This window comes from Lolium perenne, chromosome 5 (genome assembly GCF_019359855.2).
Source record: "Lolium perenne isolate Kyuss_39 chromosome 5, Kyuss_2.0, whole genome shotgun sequence".
In the NCBI taxonomy this organism is placed as follows: domain Eukaryota; kingdom Viridiplantae; phylum Streptophyta; class Magnoliopsida; order Poales; family Poaceae; genus Lolium; species Lolium perenne.
Window position 1 is genome coordinate 14,625,984 of NC_067248.2, and position 9,140 is coordinate 14,635,123.

At 46.2% G+C, this 9,140-nt stretch overlaps 1 pseudogene; it reads right to left on the reverse strand.

Moving 5' to 3' along the window:
- Positions 1-1,706: 1,706 nt before the first annotated feature.
- Positions 1,707-6,502, reverse strand: LOC127298927 (disease resistance protein RGA2-like; annotated as a pseudogene).
- Between the last annotated feature and the right edge of the window lie 2,638 nt (positions 6,503-9,140).

Below are 9,140 nucleotides of genomic sequence, written 5' to 3' on the forward strand. Positions count from 1 at the left end.
GGTACATACTGCCTCCAACTATAGCCTTTTTCCTAGTAGTGCGGGGGGGGGGGGGGGGGGGTGGTGGAGAGAAAAATCTAGGCACCTTACCCCCGGCGCACCTCAATGGTGGTGCGCAGGTGGTAAATTGTGTACCACCGGCGCACCACCATAGAGGTGCGCCGAGGGTAAGGTGCCCAGATTTTTTGTTTCCGGCCATAATTCTTCGAATTTTATTCCGGGCGCACTAAATTTGCTTGTGCGCCGGCAGTATAGGTTCTTCGCCGGCGCGGCCTAACATGGCTCGCCGGCGGTATTTTGCCACCGGCGCATGGATTTGCTGGTGCGCCGGTAGTGCTATTTTCATCTATAGGCCTTTTCCTAGTAGTGTTGAGAGCAATGCTAAGTCCTGTTGATGGAGCCGGTCAGTCCTAGTTAGAAATAGAAGTCGTCCGGTCCTGGCCCTATGGTGTCGGCAAGAACCACTCAACCGCCGCCGATGCATATCTGAATGAGATTTAAAAAAAAATCTGAGTTAACAAAGAGGCTCCAACAGTCAAACTTGCTAAAAAAAACCTTCACACATAACTTCTGCTACTAAAACAGGAAAATAGGAAATAAATAATTGCAGATCACTCGTTATACTCTTAACAGTGGCATCTCCTAATCTCAAAAATAAAAAACAGTGGCATCTCCTGGGTGAGAGCCATAGCTTGATTACACATGAAGGTTTTATCAGTAGCACATTGTGTTCAACTGAATTAAACACAATGGTAATAGTACCAACTCATTAACACATATGACGCTCTGTTTTCGTTTCTAGTTCATCAAAATAACAGTATCAGTCCACTACGAAATGGAAACGTGAAGAAAACTGCAAAAAGGGAAAGAAAAAGGCCGCTACCTAAGTGTTGCGCTGAGTTCTTTGGATGGTTTCAGTTGGCAATATGGAAACTGAGACGACAGTATTGATTAATTTACAGAATCGATTTGGTCTAAAATAACCTTGATCTTCTGAGGAGATCTTGCACGTAAATTCTGCTTCCAGAATAGCCAAACTGGAAATAAATTAATTAATCAGAATTTGTCCAGGGAAAATGAAGAAACTGAAATAAGAAATATAGCACTCACTTGACACCAAGCAGCATGCGAGCATAAAGATATGAATACAGCACTTCAGCTTAAGCCATTAGTGCAATTGGAACGAATTTGCATCTAATATCAAATGGTAGAAACTTGAAAAACTTGGTAAGAAATATAACTTCCATCAATAGAGAAATCTTTGGGAGAATTTGATTCATGTGTAAACTTCATATATGAAAGCAACAAGTTGCATCCAGCAAAACAGACTTGACAGCGTTTCTACCACCAGAGAACAACGTCAGTGCATGTTCCTGTACCAAGGACACAATACGATGTGATGGAAACCCAAAAACAATGTGTTTAGCAATGAACAAATACTGGTAATTAACAGTCAATAGTTACATATGCACCGTTGGGAAGCACAAATATATCAATAGCAGGTTACACGAGAAACCTTCTAATTTCAATGTAGATTTGCGACCATTACTTGGAACCAATCCTTACGAGATCATTGATAGAACATACTAACGTGAAAAAAAGAAAATGAGCAACATTGTATCTGTTAATAGTGGCTCTCGCCCTTGCTCGAACTCCAGTGCTCACGGTCTAGAACTACTCAAATATATGAACAGTACAGATCCAGCTAACAGAGAAAAATACGCGTGGATTAAATTTCTAAATAGTGTATGAAACCATCGGAGTTGGATGATTATGCAAATACTAACCAAGATTATGTACACGATGGAAGACACAAACTGAGGTCTTCATGGTTGCACTGCAAACTCAAACTGCACATGGATGCAGAGATGATTTCTAGTATGAGTCTCGCGAGATATACAAACCGAAGAAGAGCCCTGCACGGTAGATTAAAATGTGGCTATTCAAGTGAAACAGCAGTAACTGCAATGAAACTCCAAAAGGCCTACAGGGTTCATGAGCCACCCGGCCTACCATTACCATGTTTTTTCTAAAAAAAATCATGCCATTATCGCACAAAAACGTGCATTGGTCGTGTAGAGAATAAGATTAGATATCATGAGATTGTTACCTTGGATTAGTCTTCGATTATAGGAATGGTTCCTTTTAGCTTGCGGCACTGCCACATTAGCTCCTCGCTGTTGCCATGCCGGATATCTAACTTTCGCAGTGAACTTGGGAGGCTGTCCCCGGGCAGCGATTTCAGGGCAGGACAGTACCAAATCTTTAGACTTTGCAGAGAACTTGGGAGGCCGTCCTTGGGGAGCGATTTCAGGGAGCGACAATCCTCAATCAGTAAATCTTGTAGAGAACTTGGGAGGCCATCCTTGGGCAGCGATTTCAGGGCAGGACATTCCCAAATCCGTAAATCTTGTAGAGAACATGGAAGGCCGTCCTTGGGCAGCGACCGGAAGGCCCGACAGAATTCAATCCGTAATGTCTTGAGGCTGGAAATTCTGTGTAGCCCCAATGGGAGGCACTGTAGCTTGAGAAAGCATCGAAACGTGAGCTCCTGGAGGGAGGAGAGGAGCTGAAGAGCATCCTCTTGCTCCTTACTGAAGCGCTCCACCTCATCATTTCCATCTGCCTCCAAGTGTAATTTGGTGAGGGAGGAGGATAGGAGGCTGCAGATGGGCGCAGCAAGGAAACCTGTGTGGTCATCTGTGGTTATCGCCTCAATTTTGCAGGAACGGGGAACATTTTGGGGCTCATAACTGGCAAAGAATTTGGGGGTTTTCCTGATGCGTAAAACCGCAAGACGGCACTGTGCAAGAGCCCAAATACCCTCGCCTCTTAAATCCCCACAGTTATATATGGCCAGATTCATGAGAGATGTGAGATCTGAGAGGGACTCCAGCATCACAGTGCCCTCGATGCCGTTGAGAGATAGGGTTTGTAGAGAGGTGGGGAAAGGAAAACAAGAGAACGAATAAGAGGAGAGGAACTTGGGGCAACCACTTATATCCAACTTGTGGAGAGAGCAGAGGCCTCGGAGCCCTCCTCCTTGTCCGCCATCGTTGAGCGAACTCGAGAGTAGGGTCAACTGTGGGCAATTTTGGATCCTCAATTCCTGCAGCTGGGGAGGCAAGAGCACAAGTGCTTCTCCTCCTGCTGCTACTGTTGCTACCTCCTCCTCTCCTCTTGTCTCTTGCGGCTGCAGTCCAGTATGTCCAAAGCCCATTTTATGAGTTGTTTTCTGCTGCTCCACCACACCAACCCTTGTTATCTTCGTACACCTGTTTATGTCTAACTGGCTCAAATATGGGAGATAGGAGAGCAGCTTTGACAGTTCCTTCTCACTAGCACTACAGTCCCGAATCTCCAGGGTACCAATTCGTAACTGGTATATGGCAGGACTCTCAACATCCATCGGTGACAAGAAATTATTGGAATCAAATATTCTGAGACACTTCATAGGCGTTAGCTTTTGGAGGTGATCCAGTGGCAGAGGAGGGCAATTTTGCATATTCAGCCATAATATATCAGCTAGATTAGAGAATGCCAACATATTCCAGCACGTGCTATCATGACCACCCTCCTTCCCAGTAACATCCAGCCTCGATTCTGATCTGCAATATTTTGAGTAAATTAGCTGCTCAAAACCTGATCCTACCCGTGCAATCATAACAGAGCATGGAGCAGAAGTCCAAGGATCAGGAGGCAATGCCAACAGCTTTGGACAGTCCATAATCTCGAGCTTCTGTAATCTAGGGAACCAAGTCACGTATGCCTCTTGCACTGATTCACAACCTGAAAATGGAAGCTCCACGAGTTCAAAGCATTCTTTGACAATGAGCACTTCTAGGAGAGAGACCAAATGACAAGTGCTAATTCCGACCCATTTTTTCAATCTTGATACCTTAACCAATTCTAGCTTTTTCAAATTTTGAAAGCTCTGGCTAGGGATACCACTGGGATGCTCTTCACCAAGCTCGCTAACAAACAACTCTCCGTGGAAAATTGTTCCAAGCTACATCAACCAGACAAAGAGATTCCAATACTTTAACCGAGAGGTTGGAACCTAACCATGAAGGGCAGGTAGCACCTCCATGTCCTCCAATGTGCAGCTCTAGAAGATTGCAATGTGGCTTAAGACTTTCAAGAACATGATCTTCTTTTGCAGGATCCTTGTTAGGTCGATCAATACCCCATTCTAACATTAGCTTCTGTATGTGGGTTTTGTGTATCAGTCGCGCTTCATTCACTTTTTCCTGTCGTTCAGCATTCTCAATGCTATGAATTCTTAGTGACACTCCAAACTCCGCCAAACGACCGATCTGTCTCATTTCAAAACCTATATTTTCCTTTTTTACCATAAAGCTTCTCAGGTCCTGTAATAATTCCAGTTTTCCCACAGCAGAAGTTCTATCTTCAAAACCTCTCTCCTGAACAAGATAATGGTTCAACTTTGTAAGTTTGCTCACATCTCTTGGAAAATCAACATGGACATTGTGTTCTTGAACATCTAGGACCCTCAGGTGATAAAATCTTGATATCTTACTGGTTAGAGTTATATTTGCACGAGGTATTATCCTTAGGTACCGAAGATGAACAAGTCTTGAAAAGTTGCAAAACACATCCTCCACAATGTATCCATAAAGTGTCTCAGACAACAGAATAACACGAAGGGCTTTTGCTTCCACAAACAAATCACCAAAAGTCTTGGCAAAGCATCCATGGTGTTTTCCAAATAACATCACCGTTTGTAGGTTTTCAACTTTCAATTTCTCTTCCAATGTACTCAAATCCCTCTTAAATTCTTCAAAGGCCATTCTATCATTGACATCTCTCTCATCTATAATGATAGACAAGTGACGTACAGATGGGGAAGATTGTACATATCTCACATTAGAACTGGATATGCTAAGACACTCTGACGATGAAACCTTCACTGCCAACTCATGCAGTAGGTCATGCATAACATAACGAGCACTGCCATCTAATTTTTCATTCTTCTTAAAAAATCCACGATTAACTAAGTCATTTAAATAGCACAGTCCAACATCTTCAAGTCTTTTCCTCTGATCAGAAGACTCTAAAATATCTAGCCCTGTCCATAAGTGAACCAACTCGTTGCTACCAAACTCATAGTCTTCAGGAAACAATGCACCATAGAAAAAACACTGCTGTAGATGGAAAGGAAGATAATCATAGCTAAGCTTCAGAGCTGACATAATGTCATGGTCGTTGGTTTGTAACTCCCATTCTTTGCTTTCTAGAACTCTTGTCCAATTATCCAATGTAAGCTGGCTTCTTAGTAGTCTACCTACAGTTTTTGCTGCAAGAGGGAAACCCTTCAGTTTGCCCACTATTTCTTTCCCAACATCAAGTAATTCAGCATGGTCTTTCCATGGCTCTTGGTCACCAAATATGTATGCTTCAAATAAGTGCATAAAATCTTCTGTTCCTAAGCGGTTCAGTTCTACCGAATAATCAGCTATTTTTACCGTTGTTGCTGCCTCTGGGATTCGAGTCGTGACAATAACCATATTACCTCTTGCCTCTCCTTTTCTGAAGGGAGCTAATAGTTTTTTCCACTCATCCTCCTCATATGTCCACACATCATCCAAGACCAGCAAGAATCTCTTATGTTTTAATCTTTCTTCGATAAGCTCTTCCTTAATGGCATTTTCCTTTTCACCATTTACTTTAGGGGTCTGTCTCAGAATCTCTTGTGCCTACCTGTTTGCATCGAAATTGAGAGATACACAGATCCAAATCATAACATCAAACGAGCTCTTCACTTCTTGATATATGTGTTGTGTGAAAGTCGTCTTCCCAATACCCCCTGGGCCAACAATTTGAAGCATGGTAAGTCCATCGGCGCAATATTCTCCATGGGTGATGCCATCCACTATGTTCTTTTTCTCAACATTCCTCCCGAATATCTCTGGCTCTATTATTGCTGGGGTTGTTTTGGGTCTGATGCCTTGGGTAGGCTGGACTTTGCGGAGCTCTAGATCAAGGATTTCCTTCACCTTAACACATATGGGATCCAGCTGATGTACAATGTCTGCCATCCGTTTAGACATCTCCACACGATCGAACTTCAGTTTTGGTGTGCGCAAGATGCCAGCTGAGGAGAAGTTGAGTTTACTGGCAACGGCTCGGGCAGTGTGCCGCGCATTGAGAGCGAGGCCACACATGCAGCCCCCGGCATGCTTATCGGCTGAATGGTAGGTGCTTTCGAGCAAGTCCTGGATGCGGAAGTAGTCCAGTTCGTCAAGCACATCTTGGGCCTTGTCTGCCAGCTACCGCAGCATGTGCATCAGCTCCTTGAGCGCAGGGTTGGGTATGACCCTGTCCTGTGCGGTGTATAGTATCCCCTGCGCGCGCAGCAGCTCCGTCTTTAGGGCGCTGATGTTGGGGCCAAGACCGTCACTGGCTGCCCAATTCTTGAGCAAGTCATTAGTAACGGGAGCCAGCGCCTTGCACAATGCCCACACTGCTGCCCTGATAGCTGTGGTCATCCTCAGGGACGGAGACAGGGGACGCGGGGGGGGGGGGCTGCGCCCCCCTATGTGGTCATCCTCAAATTTGTGTCATCACAGAACCATATGGACATTAAGGAGGATATCTATACTGTTTGTTTCTTATACTACATGTTATGTCTTGATTTTTGAAGTGCAGTCTCACTGCAAAATGAGGACTAGTCAACACTAGGATTAGTCACAGAAAATAATTTCTGGAGTTTCCCGTCTTGATTCCCACTGGAACAACAGTGGGACGACTGATTGACTGTTAGTTTGACATAGTTCAAGTTTGTTTGCCAAGTTTATTTTTCTAATGGGAAGGAGCAGATGGAATGAGATAAAATTTGTGTGCGCAAATGCTTGTTGTTAAGGGAGGTTTGGCACTACTTTGGAAGAATGGTTGTTTTATCCTGTAACCTTATGATACTTAGAGCATCTCCACTAGTGGCCCCTCAAATAGGCGCCGGCAGGTGCGTCGGCAATGCCGAATGGGAGGGGGAGGGGGCGCCGGCACTGCATCCTCTATTTGGGGTGTTGTTGCCATACCAGCGCCCTCAAACGACAGCTCCAAAATAAATTCATATGTAAGTGCTGCTGACTTGTGACCAGGAGGTCACGAGTTCAAGTCGTGGAAACAGCCTCTTGCAAAAATTGCAAGGAAAGACTGCGTACAATGGCCCAATATGCTCCGATCCCTCCCCGGATCCCGCGCAAAGCGGGAGCTTCATGCACCGGGTTGCTCTTTTTTTATGAAATATTAAATTCATACGAATTCAGAATAGTTTTATACAAAAGTGACTCGAATTTGAACTAATTTTTTTTTAAAATAAACTAGCGCCGCCCCCTGAAGGCACTAAAGTCGAGGTTGTCCTCATCATCGCCGCCACCGTCATCGTCGAAGAAGTCAAAGGACCAGTCGTCCTCCTTCTCCTTTGGCGCTGGCGGCTCAGAAGGACCAGCGAGGTCGACGAAGTTCTTGCCGTGGTCCATGGCGGACCACACCGCCGCCTGCCACAGGTCGAGCGTGATCTGTCGGTAGTCCTCGTCGACGGAGCGGCCGACGATGAGGTCCTGCCCCGGGAAGTCCTCTGGGTCGTCACCGCCACGGAAGGCTGCCTCCGCCTCCGCCTCCATCTCCCACCACCTATTTTTCGTTGGCGGAGGTGGTGTCGAGCTCGCAGCATCCTCCTCCTTGGGGCGGCAGCGTTGAACCGTCCCCGGCGTCCTCCGAGCCGTAGCTGAAGCTGCGCGCCTCGGGCCGTCGTGGATGACGACGCCGCCCGAAGGAGGCGGTCGATGATCCGGTGCGCGAGTTGCCTGATGTCGTCGTCCTCGCTGGCGGCCTCTGTAGCGGCAGCGCCTCCGACGCCTTGCGCCTGGGGGTAGAAGAGGGGCACGCGGACGCGGTCAACGCCATGGATGCGTGATATGTCCAAAACGTATCTACTTTCCCAAACATTTTTGCTATTGTTTTGCCTCTAATTTGTGTATTTTGGATGCAACTAACACGGACTAACGCTGTTTTCAGCAGAACTGTTCTGGTGTCTCGTTTTTGTGCAGAAATCCAACTTTCAGGAAAATCCTCGGAAATTATGCGAAAGGTCTTATTTTTCCAGAAGACTGACGGAGCCAGAAGGGCAAGTCAGGTGGAGGCCCGAGGGCCCCACAGGAGGGGGGCGCGCGGCCCTAGCGTGTGGCCCCCTCGGCCGGCCCCCGACGCCCTCCTTTGGACTACTTAACGCCTTCGACCTAAAAACGCACGGAGAGAAGTCGAAGTCGCCAGAAACCCTCCAGAACGCCGCCACATCGCGAAACTCCGTCTCGGGGACCAGAAGTCTCTGTTCTGGCACTCCGCCGGGACAGGGAATTGGAGGAGATCATCGCCGCCATCACCACCGACGCCTCTCCATCGACCAGCAATGTTTCCCCCATCCATGTGTGAGTAATTTCCCCGCTGTAGGCTGAAGGGGATGGTAGGGATTGGATGAGATTGGTCATGTAATAGCATAAGATTGTTAGGGCATAGTGCCTAGTGTCCGTAATTGGTACTTTGATGATATTGTTGCAACTTGTTATGCTTAATGCTTGTCACTAGGGCCCGAGTGCCATGATCTCAGATCTGAACATGTTATTATTTCATCATGATATGCATTGTTTTATGATCTTACCTGCAAGTTGTATACACATGTCGCTGTTCGGAACCAAAGGCCCCGAAATGACAGAAATCGGGACAACCGGAGGGGATGGCGGTGACGTGAGGATCACATGTGTTCACGGAGTGTTAATGCTTTGCTCCGATACTCTATTAAAAGGAGTACCTTAATATCCAGTAGATTCCCTAGAGGCCCGGCTGCCACCGGCTGGTAGGACAAAAGATGTTGTGCAAGTTTCTCATTGCGAGCACGTACGACTAAATATGGAACGCATGCCTATGGATTGCTTTGTACTTGGACACCGTTTTATTATTATCTGCAAATGCCCTGCTTTGATTGTTACATGAGTTTCTCTCATCCATTCAACGCCCGTCATCCATCCCTGTGCCTACAGTATTTTAATCCTGGTGTTTACTAAAATCACTACTGCTGTCTCTGTTACTCTGCTGCTGTTATTTCACTACTGCTACTGCTA